The sequence below is a fragment of the Henckelia pumila genome, chromosome 2 (genome assembly GCF_033568475.1).
Source record: "Henckelia pumila isolate YLH828 chromosome 2, ASM3356847v2, whole genome shotgun sequence".
In the NCBI taxonomy this organism is placed as follows: domain Eukaryota; kingdom Viridiplantae; phylum Streptophyta; class Magnoliopsida; order Lamiales; family Gesneriaceae; genus Henckelia; species Henckelia pumila.
This window is the reverse complement of record NC_133121.1, coordinates 150,428,607-150,447,234: the sequence shown is the minus strand read 5'-3', so window position 1 is coordinate 150,447,234 and position 18,628 is coordinate 150,428,607.

Below are 18,628 nucleotides of genomic sequence, written 5' to 3'. Positions count from 1 at the left end.
CTCCAAAAATTGTTAATCACACTGCATTTTATATTTTTTGTTATTTAATTTGATAAAAGTGTCCTCACATATGACTTTATTTATATCTTATTATATTATTAAAGTAAAGACCTTTTAATTAACAAACTTTCAATTAATTGGTGAAGCTTGATTTGAAATTACAATTATCTCCTAACTTAATTTTCAATAAAACCAAAATTATTGGACAAAATAGTCATTTTATAAGGTTTCCTCTTTTTTAGTCATTAAAAGCTCAATTTGTGCCCTTTGATATTATTTTATTTACAATATGACACTCATTTTATAGAATATTTTTTTAGGATAACGTTATATTTTTATTATTTTTTAATTTTACAATTTATTATTTATTGTCTTTTTAAAAACAAAAACAAAATGTATGCACGCAACGCGTGCAGCGGAATACTAGTACATAATAGTGATTGATTCACCTTCCGAACTTAAAATTTTTTATATTTTTCTTTTTTTAAAAAAAATCCATATTAAATATTATAATTTTATTTTTAAATTTTTATAATTATACATGTAATTATATAAAATAATATTAAATTTACGCTTTAAGTTTAATTTTATAATATATTTTTATTTATATCTCGACTTTATTGAAAGTGTATAAAACATTCATAAAAAGAAAATCAGACATAAGATATTAAATAAATTTACATGTTGTATTCAATTTGGTTATCTTATTATCTTTTTTTTTTTAATTTGAAAATACTTGTTATTTTATTTTAATTCATTAATTTTTTCTTAAATTAAACAAGAAATCAAATAAAGTTCCGGATGAAAATATTATGTTAGCTTGATTTTATTAGTTCGAAATAAATTCACCTAATTTTATTTAAGTGTTAACCACATCAAGTAATGTACATAACTATGTACATTATAATATTATATAATACACACTTGAAACCAATATTATAAAATACAATAAACATAAGAAAAAAATTATAAAAATATTATATTATGACCCTAATTAATATACTATAACTATATGCTTTTGCATATAATATAATATCATTTAAAAAGAACAATACTAGTTCTATAATTAAAATATTCAATGACATAATATATATTTAAAAAAAAAAAACTAAAGACATAATATCTAAAATTTTAAAATAATTTTTTTAAAATAAATTTTTCATATTATAATAATATGATATAACTTATTCCGTAAAATAATTTTATTAAAAATGATTAAATTTTATGTGTATATATATATATATATATATATTAATATATGGAAGTTGTATTTTACATTCATGTTAGTATATGTAATAAAATAAGAAATCATGTAAAATTTAAATAGATCAATTGGCTTTACAAAATTTGGAAGAAACATGTAGGGATAGTAATGTCAAGGGCAATTTGCTCAAAAATCTCCAAATGCAAACATGTTTTGCTTTGGGGTCCCTAGTCATAAAATGTGGTACAAAACAATACAAGATGTGGTACAAAACCATACAATATGTGGTACAAATTAACAAAAAATATGGTACAAAAAAGTGGCTAGGGAGTGCAGAGCAAAACATATTTGCATTGGAAATTTTTGAGCAATTTGCACTAATGTCAATCAATAAAATAAATAAATGAAAGAGTGTGAATAATATTTTTTGGAGTGTAAATAAAACCTCCCATAATTTTGTGGTTAATTTTAAAACATATATACACATTGTTTGAAGTTAAAGACATTATAATAATATAGAAATAAATAACCTAATATAATAAATAAATAAATCATTATAGTTAGTATAGTATTTGGTTTGAGTATAAATAATAATTTGTTTGATTTGATTGATTAAATTTTAAATAAGATAATAGATTACAATTTTATTCTTTTAAAAATTAGTAAAATTTAAATATTATTATTTATTAAGGATAATATAGTAATTTAAATTCAATGATTTGATTTATGTAAAATAAATAATAATGATTTGATTGATATAAGATAAATATTTAGTAGATAGATAAATAATATGACCAAATAAATACAAGATTGAATAAAAGATAAATTATCAATTGATTAATGATATGTCACTTTAAACGATGCTTTTTTTTTTTTTTAATTATATACGAGTGGTTTATATTTTTATTTTAGACCACCCTATATTAATAAAATGAATTCATGATATAATGTTAAGGTTCTTTGGAATACCTTCTGTCTTATCAAACTAAACATGATTTTACTAAGTTATATTTTACTAATAAATATATTTCCATCATATCAATTATCTTCTAGCGTTTCAATTTCAAAATGACTTTTACCATTTTTACCTTAAAATTTTGACAAATCCTTTCAATCTATTTTTTTACGGATCACGTGCATCGCATGTTCCATGACTTGCTAGTATATATAATATCATGTCCAACTTTTATATTATTAGAATATAAGTATATAACCATGGTGAAACCTAAATAAAAATTACGGTTGTATCTTTCTCTATGCATAATCTAAACCTTTGAATATTTTATTCATTATATAATCCCAAAATTAACATGAAAAGTAATTACAAAAGAATTTATATGTATGAAGGTACCATCCAATTAATAAGCACATTGGGTTTGATTTTATAAAAGATTACTCAATTATAGTTACAGTTGGATCTCTTAATTTTGGTGTTAACAAACAATATGTGGGGACTTCGGGTTGGTAATCTCGTTTTAGGGCAACTAATGATTAATTAAAACAATTAATCAAAAAATTTAAGAATAATAAACCAAGAGCAGAATTTTTTTTTTTTAAATTCAAAGCCTCGCTCGATCGGGCAAAATCAGCCGATCGATCGAGCAATAAAATCATGCTCTCAGTCTGCACATAATTTGGCCTCGCTCGATCGGTCAAATCTTACCGATCGAGCGAGCAAGAAAATTAGAGTTTTCTGCTCAAGAAAAACAGGCCTCGCTCGATCGGTGAACTTCACCCCATCGAGCGGGCTTCTTTTCCAGAAAAATACAACAACTTCTTTTTGCTGTCAAGCTTGATACGAAGCATGAATCATCATCACAATCAAATCCCAAGCATGTCATATAATCGATACACATGCATGCCAACATATATAACGTTTCAAGCATCAAATCATGTGTTAATACAACAATTCGAATAGCATAAGAACATGAAACTACAAGCTACACCAAGTCTCAAAAGTGAGCTTCTAAAACATAAGTTTCATGTCAAGTTCAATTCTATCTAACTACCATTCTTCTGCTTAAAACCCGAGTCCACACTTGCTAAATCTCACTCCCGAGCTATCAACGTCGTCTCAGACTAGCTCCTGCCCCACCTGTTGCAATGCACATATACAAAACAAAGCAACAGCTGGATAAACTCTGGTGAGAAATCATCTCAGTATAAGCAACATATAAAGCGTTAAATAAATCATAATGACTCTATTCAATCGACTCAACAAATAGAGTAAATAACACTTCAATCGATCGATCAAGAATTGATTCATATATCGTCGTTGCCATCAAGATTCGTAACCGATCTTGATATGAATATTCATCTATCGAAATCATTCCGGATTCAAAAATAAGGTCATCCTCCGACCTCGGCATAGAATCAATTCGTATCATTCTCGTATCACAATCATATCAACTCAAAAACAAAGATCCACTACCTGTGATAGATCGACAATATCAAAATCAAATCAAAACAATAAATACGTATGTGATTTTGGCGGGATAACTCAAGAATAGTCGTCCTTGAGTTTCAAAGTCCCTGACTCGCGATGCCGTCATTATACCTTCGTATTTCTTCGGTTGTGAACACTTCAAGTCTGAGATATATAACCAAGAAATATATTTCAACTTCATTCGATCTCATCATATCCAAATCTGCTCACAATCATGGTTAGAACTTCAACCAAAAATGGTTTCAAACCTTGATCATTTCCTCTTCGTTTCGAAGCAACTTCTCGAGCTCGTCAACTTCAAAATAATCTGAAATGAAGTGTTTCCAAGTTATGATGATCACTCACAACTCAAGGAATGTCCAGCTTAATCAATCTAACTTCAAAGTTGATCAAAATCTTGAACCGACGGCGTAACGGTACAAAATCGGTAACCAAAACGATATCGAATCAATTCTAACAATCTTAGCCATAATATATCAGCATCATATCATCCTAAACCAGCATCTCAGCAGCTATACATCTCGAAATATATGCTGGAAATCATAACAAGATCATTCAAGACTCAATCTTCGATCCGGTTTCGAATATAAAACGTAGAAACGTTCAAGAACATAATCGAAATATAAAATTCTGATCTCTGCCCCCATAATGATTTCGAAATCTAATAGAAACATCAAAATACTTACACAAGATAGAAGCCCTCGTCGCAAGGATTCCAGAACACTTTTCGAAATTGAAATCGGACGATCGAATCAAAAGTTACGGGGTTTTGAAAATAAAAAATCTAAAGAAAAAGAAAGGCTTCGGCTCCTCTGTTCTAACTTCTGAATTCCTTCTTATTCAAGCACGTATCATGCTGATAATTCAAATAATAATCAGATATGTATTGCCTAAATTGCAATTTAGCCTCTCAAGTCTTCATTATTTGCAATTCAGTCCTCAATTCTCTTTTTAATTCAATTTCAATCCTAAATAATTTAAGAATATTAGAATTTAAATCAAAACTCTAAATATTCTCAAATTAAATATACTCGGATTAAAATTAAATCAATTCGGATTAATTAAATAATCCTGGCCTTTTGCACTTTAGCCCTTCAAACTTCGATATTTGTAAATCAGTCCCTGATCGGTTGAATCGTCAAAATTAATAATATTTACTTCCCGAAACATGGAATTTAATCTCAAATTCCATAAATATTCAATTTGAATATTTATTCTTTTAATTTAAGAATTTCCGGAATTTAATTCTCAAAATCCGTAAATTTTCAAATTAAATATTTTCGGCTCGAAAATTAAATCTATAATTTATTTCGCTTATCAAATCAATATTAGCCCATAATATGGAATTTAATTCTCAAATCTCATAGTTAATAATTTAATATTTATGGGTCTTACAATTCCTCCCCTCTAAAGAATGATTTCGTCCTCGAAATCGTATTCAATCAAAATATTCAATCTAATAGACTGAATGATTATCTGAAGTACTTCTCACTTCAATTATTCAACTCCGATCTTCGTATCTCATCTCTTCATTTCTTATCAGACTATTTCTTCAAATCTGCTTCTATTTTCTTGTACTTTAATTAACCGATAAGACTTCTGTCTGAGTGGTTTCTTTCCTCAAGTAAGGATCTGTCGAATAATCGACTTAACTTAGAATATTTTCAATATCTATCTCATCGGATTAAAGCACATAGGAAGAATCGACTGATACTTCCTTCACATAGATACGTGAAATAAATCAGATCCATCATATCAAGCTGAAAAGAATAAATCGTTCAATCAAATCATCAACTCTATCTGACATCTCAGTCAGTGAAATTCAGCTTCAGTCGACTTGTTTCTTTCTCTATATTATTCCATGCTCTGCATAGAACATATATTAAGTCTATGCTGTCATTCAGTTCATCGCTTCAAAATCAGTATTCTCATTCAAACTCTGCTCTTACTCTATTCTGAATTGAATGATGTTTCAAGAATAACTTTTCCGCTTAACTAATCAGTTTCAGCTTCAAAAGTTATATTTATCATTCAATTACTAATTCTGTTTCTTCTTCTCTGTTTTCATTTCGTACAGATTCATCTTCAAAATCTTTGCGTGTCTCAAATCAAATCTGATCTGAGATCGACAAATCATGTCTGATCTGATGTCATATACTTCAGTTGTATCATTTCAACACAAAGAAATCAATTTTTTTCATCATATCATCATAGCATTATCTCAAAATCGACTCAATAGTTGTTACATGAATTATAATCATCAAGTGGAAACACATCAAGTCAAGTAATACCGAATCAGGTATTACAGTTCTGAGAATATTCTCAACATCTGGAAAATCAACTCAGGTAATCCATCAATCGAAGAATGGTATAATGCAATCACATATAACCAACTCTCAGAACATCAATCAATCAATCGATGCCACATTCTGTCGAATAAATCTAAAGTCTTAATCCTGACAATAGATGTTAATCATTCCTGTAATTTCATCATATCTCTATCTTCGTCACAACTATCTAGTCATATCTGTATCACATCTTAGACAACGTATTCTAAAATTCCGATTAGTCTATTCGGACTATCTATTAATCAGAAAATAATATGTTGTATTCACAGATTTCAAAGTATTCAGAGCGGTTGCTAATCGGTGTTGGAACACGTTTCAGATCAGTGTGATATGATACCCGGTGCAGCGGAAGTTTAAAATTTTTTATTTTTTTATATGGAACGATTCTATATCATGGGTATCAAATCGTAACGATTAAAATCAACATGTAAATAATAATAACAATTAAAATTTTACCTCTTCAAGCTATGGCTTGATTATGGACACCAACAGAATTTTCTGCTCTTGTTATAAATCCCAGGAACTGATGACTCGCTCGATCAACTCCTGAATTAAGTCCACGAACAGAAAACTAAAACCCTCTGATTGATTGCACTAGAAATAAATCAGATGTTTATCGAAGAGATTAAACAGATTTGATCTGTCAATTCAGAATGTAATTTTTCAGAAAAATCACACACTGAATTCTCTCAAAAATGAGAAGGGAATTTCGAAAATCCCCTTAGAAAATATATTGTGATTTTCAAAAATTGCAAGATTGAATAATCATCTTTTCGAAAATCCCTACATGTCCTATATATAATTTCTGTACTGGATTAAGTTATATGTCTAATAGGACACTAACTCCTTAGGGCCCATTATCCATAATTTAAGCCCAACAAGCCAAGCCTGTTATTATAGAAATTAATATAAAATTTATCTTGACTCTGATTGATAAACCGATTTCACCAATGTGCACAGAAACCATTTCTGCACCTTTTAAAGTCAAGATAATTTTTCTGAATCCGAATTCAGTGATTTCCAAAAATGCCCATCCCTATGTCATTTTAGGAAATTCCACTCCCTTTAGTTAAGAAGTCCAACTTCTCTTTTGTTAAATTCAACTCTTTAAATTTAACTATCTCAACGGGGATTAGTAATCCATTACTTGTGTGACCCTCAATGGTTCAGGGATACAGCTAGCCGTGGGCTCACAACTCCTTGTGACTCGGAACAACAATTTCTGACTTACCCATCGAATCATGGTAAGAGCGTCTAGCAACATCGCCCCATGATTCCCTAGGTATCACTGATAGTTCCTGCAAGAACCAGCAGGTTTTGGTTAGCGTACAGTACAGTCCCTTCATCCATATATCCCGATCGAATCAACAACCATTGGTATATTGAGAGTCGTTCGAGATTCGATAACTATGCAATGTATCTTGAAGATCAAAAAGTGACATCGCATGTGCTACTAGGAAACCAAGTAACCTAAAGCACATCATGTACTCTGGCCAGAGATTTGTCACACTAATATCTCCTCAGATCGCATAGGATATCCACACTCGCAAGCGTGTGGTGAATCCTTGACAACAAAGCATCGACTCCTATATGTGTCGTAACTATACCCAATCCCGACACCTGATGACCCCCATAGAGTCGGTAAATGAGTCAAAGTACAGTACTAGCATATAGAGTCTCCATAATGTTTCAAGTAGTAAGGACTAATGGTGTACAACCAAAACCGCGAACTTATCCACTCAATAAATGATAACCACTTGGAAAGTTCGGATAGGGTAGTTCGATCATTCATCATATGAATATCCATTTGCATGCTTTGAACATCTCTATGTTTCATACCAATGAAACGTGGTACTAGGCATCGCAAATTCTAGTCTCAATCTCGAGCGATCCTTATCCTTATTTGCGGACGGTTCAATTGACTAGGAACTATTTAGAATATATAGTGATTATAAGATGTGTTTCATGATAGTCATCCCAATGTACTATCACATCTTACATGCACTCTAGTATATTCAAGGTCTTCATCTAAACATCATATAGTATGTCACAACATAATAATATGATAAAAGATAAAGTAAATGCCATTATTAAAAGTGTAAATTATATTAAACAAAGATTGTTTACATATAGAGTCATCAAAGCCCTTAGCTACAAGTTGGCTAATCAGGCACCCACTCTTTCAATCTCCCACTTTCCCTAAAGCCAACTAGTCATACTACGTAGTCCCATTGCTTCGCGATGTTTGTCAAATAATGGACCTGGCAAGGGCTTAGTAAGTGGATCAGCGATATTGTCTGCAGAGGCCACTCTCTCGACAGTGATGTCCCCTCTTTCCATGATCTCCCGGATGATGTGGTATTTCCTCAGTACGTGTTTGGATCTTTGATGAGACCTTGGTTCCTTTGCCTGAGCAACGGCACCAGTGCTGTCACAGTACACCGGGACTGAACCAACAGCTTCAGGAATTACGCCCAACTCTTGGACGAAAGTCCTCATCCAAACGGCCTCTTTAGCAGCAGCTGATGCTGCAATGTATTCTGCCTCAGTGGTGGAATCCGCTGTGGTGTCCTGCTTGGAACTTCCAAGAGACAGCACCGCCATTGAGCATGAATACAAATCCAGAGGTTGACTTCGAGTCATCCACGTCACTTTGGAAGCTAGAGTCGGTGTAGCCTTCCAATTTCAATTCTCTTCCTCCATAAACCATGAATATATTCTTAGTCCTTCGTAAGTACTTAAGAATATCCTTTACGGCTTTTCAATGCATTTGACCGGGGTTGGCCTGATATCTGCTCGTGACACTCAGAGCAAAGGCTACATCCGGTCTGGTAGATATCATCCCATACATGATACTACATATGGTTGACGCATATGGTATGTGTGTCATTTTCTCTATCTCTTCGTCAGTCTTTGGAGATATAGACTTGGATAAAGAAACTTCATGACACATAGGTAGATGTCCTCTCTTGGACTTATCCATAGAAAACCTTTTCAATATGGTGTCGATGTAGGTTGCTTGAGTGAGTCCTATCATTCTCTTAGATCTATCTCTATAGATCTGTATTCCTAGAATATAGGACGCCTCACCCAAATCCTTCATCGAGAATCTACCTGATAACCATATCTTTGTTGACTGCAACATCCCTACATCATTCCCAATGAGTAGGATGTCATCAACATAAAGTACTAAGAATGTCACAGCATCATTAACTACTTTCTTGTACACGCATGGTTCCTTCGGGTTCTTGATGAAACCAAAATCCTTTATTGTTTTATCAAATTTCTGGTTTCAACTTCTTGATGCCTGTTTGAGACCATAAATTGATCTCTGAAGCTTGCATACCTTATGCTCGCTTCCCATGAATGTGAATCCCTCGGGCTGCATCATATAGATTTCTTCCTTAATGTTTCCATTAAGAAATGCAGTCTTCACATCCATTTGCCATATCTCATAGTCATACCAAGCTGCTATGGCAATAAGGATTCTTATGGACTTGAACATTGTGACTGGTGAAAAGGTTTCATCATAGTCAACACCTTGTCTTTGAGTATAACTTTTTGCTACCAATCGTGCCTTGTAGGTCAGTACCTTACCATCAGGCCCAAGTTTTCTCTTGTAGATCCATTTACATCTTATTGGAACAATTCCATCGGGAGGATCTATTAAAGACCAAACTTGGTTTGTATGCATCGAGTCTATTTCTGACTGCATCGCTTCAAGCCATAAGTTCGAATTAGCATCAGAAATTGCTTCCTTGAAGTTTGTTGGATCACATCCAATGTCGGGTTCACTTTGATCCTCTTCAAGAAGCAAACCATATCGAATAGGAGGTCTAGAAGTCCTCTCGGATCTTCTAGTAAGAGGCATGTCGTTTAATGGTTCCTAAGGTGTAGGATCGTTATTTTGTATCTCGGGTTCTTCTCGAATTTCTTCGAGTTCCATCATCTTGACTTTCTTATCAAGTAAGAACTCCTTCTCCATGAAGGTGGCATTCCTCGAAACAAACACTTTTGTCTCAGTAGGATGATAGAAATAATATCCGATTGATTTCTTCGGATATCCTACAAAATAACATAAGGTGGATCAATTATCTAACTTATCTCCCACTGTCTGCTTCACGTAAGCTGGACATCCCCAAATCCTTAAGTATGAATACTTAGGAGCTTTGCCATTCCATAACTCGTATGGAGTTTTATTCACTGCTTTAGTGTGGACATTGTTCAACAACAATACCACCGTTTCAAGTGCATAGCCCCAAAATGAAGGTGGGAGCTCAGTGAAGCTCATCATAGATCAAACCATGTCCAACAAAGTTCGATTGCGACGCTTCGAAACACCATTTAGCTGAGGTGTCATAGGAGGAGTCCACTGAGAGAGAATCCCATTCTCTTTTAGATAGTTCAAAAACTCGGTGCTTAAGTATTCTCCACCTCGATCCGATCGAAATGCTTTAATACTTTTACCTAGTTTGTTTTCTACTTCAGCCTTGAATTCTTTGAACTTTTCAAATGATTCAGACTTATATTTAATCAAATATAAATACCCGTACCTAGAATAATCATCAGTAAAGGTAATGAAGTAGGTGTGACCAAATTTAGTACCAATACTAAATAGGCCGCAAATATCTGTATGGATCAAATCCAACAGATTTTGACTACGCTCAGGTTTTCCTTTGAAAGGAGTTTTAGTCATTTTTCCTTAGGCAGGACTCACAAGTTGGTAGAGAGTTAATATCAGACATATCAAACATGCCATCTCCCACTAGCTTGTTCATCCTCCTTGAGAAAATATGACCTAGCCTAGCATGCCAAAGGTTTTCCGGGTTTTGACTATCATTTTTACTTTTATTTGTTGTTACCAGTTTATCAACATAATTAATTGGTACGTCTTTTAATTTTAAGTTATATAGATCGTTTTCAAGTTGTCCACATCCAATCAAACATTCATTCTTGTAAATATTGCAAATCTCATTCACAAAATTGCAAGAAAAACCATCTCTATCAAGCATAGAAACAGAAATAATGTTTTTAACTAAATCTGATACAAATAAAACATCTTTCAAAAATAACTTAAAATTGTTCTGCAAAACTAAATAAACGTCTCTAACAGCTTTGGCTTCAACTCTAGAACCATTTCCGAGCCTCAACTGGGTCTCACCCATCCTAAGCTTACGACTTCTTGTCATTACCTGCAAATCATTGCAAATGTGAGATCCACATCCGGTATCCAATATCCAAGAAGTAGTATTAAGTGAACCATTTATTTCAATATAAAACATACTCTTTGCAGTTCGCAACTGCTCGAGATATTCTTTGCAGTTATGTTTCCAATGACCGGGTTTCTTGCAGTAATGGCAAACATCTTCATTTTTGTTTCCGTTTGAAGCCTTTGTCTTGAACTTCTTCTTTGGCACTGTTTTCTTGGGTGAGGCAGAACGTTTCATACCCTTTCCACTTGGCCCTTTCTTAGAGTTAGAAGAGGAACCAACCAAGAGTACTGGTTTATCCTTCTTTGATGTGGCCTCATAAGTCACAAGCATATTGACCATCTCTTCAAGGGTGACCTCTATCTTGTTCATATTGAAGTTCATCACAAATCCATCAAACGACGAAGGAAGAGAAATAAGTAATAAGTCCGCATTCAGTTCGTGCTCCAATGTCAGATCGAGTTTTACCAACTTTTCAATGAGCCCAATCATGTGTATCCCATGCTCACGGACAGAAGTCCCATCTCGCATGCGGCATGTCATGAGCTCTTTGACAGTCGCATATCTCTCGGATATCGACTGAGTTCCAAAAAGTTCCTTGAGGGACTTGTGAATGTCAGCGGCATTCACTGCATCCTCAAATTGCCTCTGAAGTTCATCAGACATCGAAGCCTGCATGTAGCTTTTGGCCTTGATATCATGGCCCCACCATTTATCAAGTTTAGCTAACTCTTTCGGACTCACATCAGCCAGGGCTTCCTTCGGAGAAGACTTTTCTAACACGTAGAAAGCCTTTTCCGAAATTAGAACAATCTTTAACTTACAAAACCATTCCGTATAGTTTGCGCCAGTCAGTTTGTTTTGTTCGAGAATCGAGAATAGTGGATTGCGTGAATTCATTGTAATGAAATACTGAAAAGAAACAGACAATAATCAGTGATTGCTTAATTAATTTACTAAGACATAAAATATGACGTGATTTATTTTATGAATTTCACTCTCACTATTTTAACTATTTCACTACCCTCTAGTGAAAACGAGAAACTATTTTCTTTAGTGGGAACATGGAGTCCAATTGACAAATCATAGTCCCGAATAATATCAGCCAACCATAATTTTCAAAAGGTAGAGCTCAATTGCTTCCAAAGCAACCCCCATGGTTTTTACCTCATGTCCAATAAGAGCCCAATAATATGACGCCGTTTATTGTGACATGTCAAGATGACCCATCAATATTAAGTTGTGATGAACGGTCGCCATGTGGATCCCCAATAATATGAGCCAATCCCATGAGAGTTCCACCCAACTCACAATATGTGTCGATCCAATGTGCAGCTTTCCGACGAACGAGCCCCCCCAATAATATGAGCCGGACCATGCCCGTGGGTAGCATCTTATACATTGATCGTTGATGGAAGGTAGGAACATTTAAACAATATTTAAATTCCCTTTTGTTTATCTTGATATCAATTTTAAATCATATTTAAAATGAGGGATTTTTATTTTGAAAAATGTCTCATCATGCAATATTTGTATGCTTGTAGGATTCATGCAATTTAGTCTAAACATGCATACAACAATAATATCATATATTATATTAAGGATGATCGATGCCTAGATCTAATCGACCAGTGGTTGCCAATCACGAGTCTATGTCCAATCCTAGGTGATATGCAAGTATGCAATGCAATCATATTACATTGGGCTTCCAATTTACATTTCTTCGGTCTTTACTGTCTGCTGGGCCCACCATTGTCTTCAAATCTTTATCTCCCACTATGTCTAATAAATTTACAATAAATTTTGATGGCAAGTAGGGGATACATATTTAAGGGTGGGAACAGGCCATAAACCAGACCCACTTTTTATTACAAATGACAGTTCAAATTGGGCTATAAACCAAGCCCATTAATAAAAACCCAACAACAACAAAACTAAATGTAAACAACCTAACATACACCTACAAAATTGGTCATGACAATCGATCATCCTTTTATTCAATAATTAATTCAATAATTAAATAATTGAATAACATGCAATGGCAACATAATTAAAAACATAAAATCAAATTTTATCTAATATATTCATAATATTATATCTTATCATCAATTGTACCAAAATAATTAATTTTATAAAATCTAATTTAACGGATAAAATTTATAAATTTTCCAAAAATTCAAATTTATCCAAAAATCAATTTTAAAAATTTTGGACTCAAACAATTTGACCCGATGCCTCGTGGACCAATCAAAAACAATTTTCGATCGGACCAAAAACTAAAATTTCAAAAATCTAAAATTCTTTTAAAAAATAAAATTTTAATTTTTCGGGCTGCCCGGGACGTTCCTGGGCAGCCCCGCCTCCACGTGGGACAGGGCTGCCCACGTGGAGCTGGGCAGCGATCACATCGCTGCCCGTGTTGCCCTTCAAAAAAATTTTAAGTTAAAATTTTGTTTTGTTTCAAAAACCGAGGCTAAAAATTTTGTACAATCGATTAATTTTAATCATTTGATCTGAGAACAACCTGGCTCTGATACCACTGTTGGAACACGTTTCAGATCAGTGTGATATGATACCCGGTGCAGCGAAAGTTTAAAAATTTTTATTTTCTTATATGGAACGATTCCATATCATGGGTATCAAATCGTAACGATTAAAATCAACATGTAAAATAATAATAACAATTAAAATTTTACCTCTTCAAGCTATGGCTTGATTATGGACACCAACAGAATTTTATGCTCTTGTTGTAAATCTCAGGAACTGATGACTCGCTCGATCAACTCCTGAATTAAGTCCACGAACAGAAAACTAAAACCCTCTGATTGATTGCACTAGAAATCAATCAGATGTTTATCGAAGAGATTAAACAGATTTGATCTGTCAATTCAGAATGTAATTTTTCAGAAAAATCACACACTGAATTCTCTCAAAAATGAGAAGGGAATTTCGAAAATCCCCTTAGAAAATATATTGTGATTTTTGAAAATTGCAAGATTGAATAATCATCTTTTCGAAAATCCCTACATGTCCTATATATAATTTCTGTACTGGATTAAGTTATATGTCTAATAGAACACTAACTTCTTAGGGCCCATTATCCATAACTTAAGCCCAACAATCCAAGCCTGTTATTATAGAAATTAATATAAAATTTATCTTGACTCTGATTGATAAACCGATTTCACCAATGTGCACATAAACCATTTCTGCACCTTTTAAAGTCAAGATAATTTTTCTGAATCCGAATTCAGTGATTTCCAAAAATGCTCATCCCTATGTCATTTTAGGAAATTCCACTCCCTTTAGTTAAGAAGTCCAACTTCTCTTTCGTTAAATTCAACTCTTTAAATTTAACTATCTCAATGGGGATTAGTAATCCATTACTTGTGTGACCCTCAATGGTTCAGGGATACAGCTAGTCGTGGGCTCACAACTCCTTGTGACTCGGAACAACAATTTCCGACTTACCCATCGAATCATGGTAAGAGCGTCTAGCAACATCGTCCCATGATTCCCTAGGTATCACTGATAGTGTCTGCAAGAATCAGTAGGTTTTGGTTAGCGTATAGTACAATCCCTTCATCCATATATCCCGATCGAATCAACAATCATTGGTATATCAAGAGTCGTTCGAGATTCGATAACTATGCAATGCATCTTGAAGATCAAATAGTGAAATCGCATGTGCTACTAGGAAACCAAGTAACCTAAAGCACATCATGTACTCTGGCCAGAGATTTGTCACACTAATATCTCCTCAGATCGCATAGGATATCCACACTCGCAAGCGTGTGGTGAATCCTTGACAACAAAGCATCGACTCCTATATGTGTCGTAACTATATCCAATCCTGACACCTGATGACCCCCATAGAGTCGGTAAATGAGTCAAAGTACAGTATTAGCATATAGAGTCTTCATGATGTTTCAAGTAGTAAGGACTAATGGTGTACAACCAAAACCGCGGACTTATCCACTCAATAAATGATAACCACTTGGAAAGTCCGGATAGGATAGTTCGATCATTCATCATATGAATATCCATTTGCATGCTTTGAACATCTCTATGTTCCATACCAATGAAACGTAGTACTAGGCATCACAAATGCTAGTTTCAATCTCGAGCGATCCTTATCCTTATTTGCGGACGGCTCAATTGACTAGGAACTATTTAGAATATACAGTGATTATAAGATGTGTTTCATGATAGTCATCCCAATGTACTATCACATATTACATGCACTCTAGTATATTCAAGGTCTTCATCTAAACATCGTATAGTATGTCACAATATAATAATATGATAAAAGATAAAGTAAATGTCATTATTAAAAGTGTAAATTATATTAAACAAAGATTGTTTACATATAGAGTCATCAAAGCCCTTAGCCACAAGTTGGCTAATCGGGCACCCACTCTTTCAATCGGTATCATGTCAGATAAAGTTCATTCTCGAAATTCGATTCATCTGCTCTGACTATTCTTCAAATCAAGAATAACATCTTGTATTTTCACATCCAAAAAGTACTCAGAGCCTTTTGATCGTCTGTATCACAATTCACTAGTAAACCTAATGTCTCAAGTTGAAACAATAATTCTTGGCTTACTGTGACATCTCGTACAATTCTGATCACAGATCAGTGATTCATTCGTACAGACAGATAATCTTATTCAGTAACTTCAATCAATCTGATCATACCTACCACCTGTTTATCTCAACTATACTGCTTCATCATGGTAGTTTCGCAAAATATTATTTCAAATAATAATCTCATTTCAATTTATGGAGTTTCTAAACTATCACTGAACTCATCTGGTCAACGATTTCTAACTTCATCAGAAACTCTCTATACGTTTAAATTCGAAAACGTACTAATTCTGTTACATCTGTTTGCTTTATCTTCTGATAAAACAATTATTGAACGAATATTGAATTCATTGTTGTGCAATTCTTCAAATTCTGATATCTCTTTTCGAAAATATCAAACACAATCAGATAATCAATCACAAACGAATTCATTCATTCTGATTTGAGGCTTCAATTCATATCTCAATCTGTCATTCTTTACTGAATTCTCATTGCTTCAGTTTACTTTCTGTGTTTCTTTTATCTTCTGAACAGTGCTGGCTTATTTCCAATCAAAAAGCATTCTGATTGGTATATATTCGTCTGAATATGTAAACCAGAATACACAGAAATCTAATATCAATTCATCGAATATCTATTTCATTCCTCATTTCTATCTCCAAATACCGACAATTCATATCATCTAACCCAAAATCATGGATCATATTCAAAATTTTCTATCAGTTACGAGCCAACAATCTTAAAATACGCTGAAATATCATCAAATGATCAATAATTCTCAAAATCAAAAGAAATAAATCAAGATTGAGAAAATCCCTCAATCAAGGTCATCCAAAATCAAATCTTCTGGATAACAAACTCTGCAAAGTGAAAACAACTCACTTGCATCACCCAACTCAGAATGAGTGAATCAACACAGGCTCTAAACGAAAGCAATGTGCCATGAGAGCCAATTAATATTCAATCATTTCAAGAATCATATTTCCAATTGATGTAATCGATTCAGCATAATCAAAGAAAAGACTCAACTGCAACTGATTTTCATATCATCGTCTATCTTGTAAACCTCAAAAGCAGCATTCAATTCATCAATTCATCAAGTCTCTATAACATTCCAGTTCACAACTTAAACTAAAGTCGAAATCTTACTGGAATATATCTGTCATCTCTATTCATCGGCATATCTATCAATGCTGATTTAGATCTTGAACATATCTAGTGCATTGAATATACTTATTTTGGAATATTTCTGTAATCAAACATCATATATCAAACCGAAATCACAGATTCTTAATTCGAGATTCTATATCATATCATCATATTCATATGCACATTATGTTCTTGCTGATCTAATTCGTATCGCTTCTTATCATCAATTCTTCTGCTAATCTGTATTCGATTATTGCATCATCATCTATCATGCAACATAAACAGATATTTCAATATGAACACAATCATATTCAGTTTCATTTCTTTGAAGCAAAATAATGTTCAGTCTCATTTCATTAATTCAGTAGGTCCATTCTTCAGTTCAATTCACAAAGTCTCTTTTCTGATACAGAGGTGATCATATAGTAAGCTTTCAGCTATCATGTATCTATTGAACCAATAACAAATAGGTCAAACCAAAATAAATCTGTTACCTGAAATTTCATTCTCAGGTGCAATTTCATTCTGATCCTCTGTATACTTCTGGAACCGTTCTTCATTCAAATCATCTCAGATCTGATTTACTTAGGACATCGCCTAATACATCTGCCTGAACTGTTTTACACTGATCTTTAGGATATCTCCTCCCACAATGAGTGTAATAATCATTAGCATACTCTGTATTCAGAACTAGACTAATCTGTCTCAGTTCGCTAGAATTAAAGAACTACTTCTAGACCATTCATCTCATATCTGCTCTTAAAATAGAAATTGTAGCTAAAGTTGTGATTATCTCACATACTATGGCATGTCTACAATGTCATTATTTCTGCTTCATCATTCAAATTCAGTTCTCTTAGCCTTATCTATGTCTTTCATAAAATGTTTCAGTCGTCCCCATTTATTTAGACATAATACTCGAATTCAAGCCACCACTAACAATTCAAAGAATTGTAGTAAACTTGAAAATCAAATAAGGCATTCTCCAAGATTCAAAATATTCAAAATATTCGACTTCTAATGGGTATATATTTCTTTCTGATCATTTCCATCTGTTGTGGCAAAGAATCGTTAATCAAAATCTGTTCTGAACACTTACCAACAAATAAATATACCTCAAGTCTGTCAGAATTTCTTCATCAGAATCTATCAGCTGGTTCCTAGGTTTCGAAGTTGATAAATAATCAATCTGATACGTCATTCATCGGTATCTTTCAGGTATCTGAACGACTGATCAAGTTCTTCAAGCCAACTTCTACCTGCAATATCATCTATTCATTCGCTGATATTCTGTTCTGTTAAATCAGAGATACTTCTTTCAGCTGATCAATATTGTTCTGTTCAGTCTGACCATACTATTCTGTCAATCTGGGGTGCTTACGTCACCCAAAGAACACTGTTCTATTCAATTCTGGGTGCTTACATCCCCCGAGGAAAATCTTATAACAACATCGATAAGAAATTCAAAAATTTACAAATCAGTAAATCAAGCAGTTTAATTTCAATAGTAGATCATGCTCACATGCAATTCATCGAATCATCAAATTGAGTAATGCATAATCATGCAATACTATAAATGCATGTGACTTAATCTACCCCGCTCAGCTTCTATCTCAGTCCAAGAAACTTACGCTCTGATACCACCTGTTGTGGGGACCTCGGGTTGCTAATCTCGTCTTAG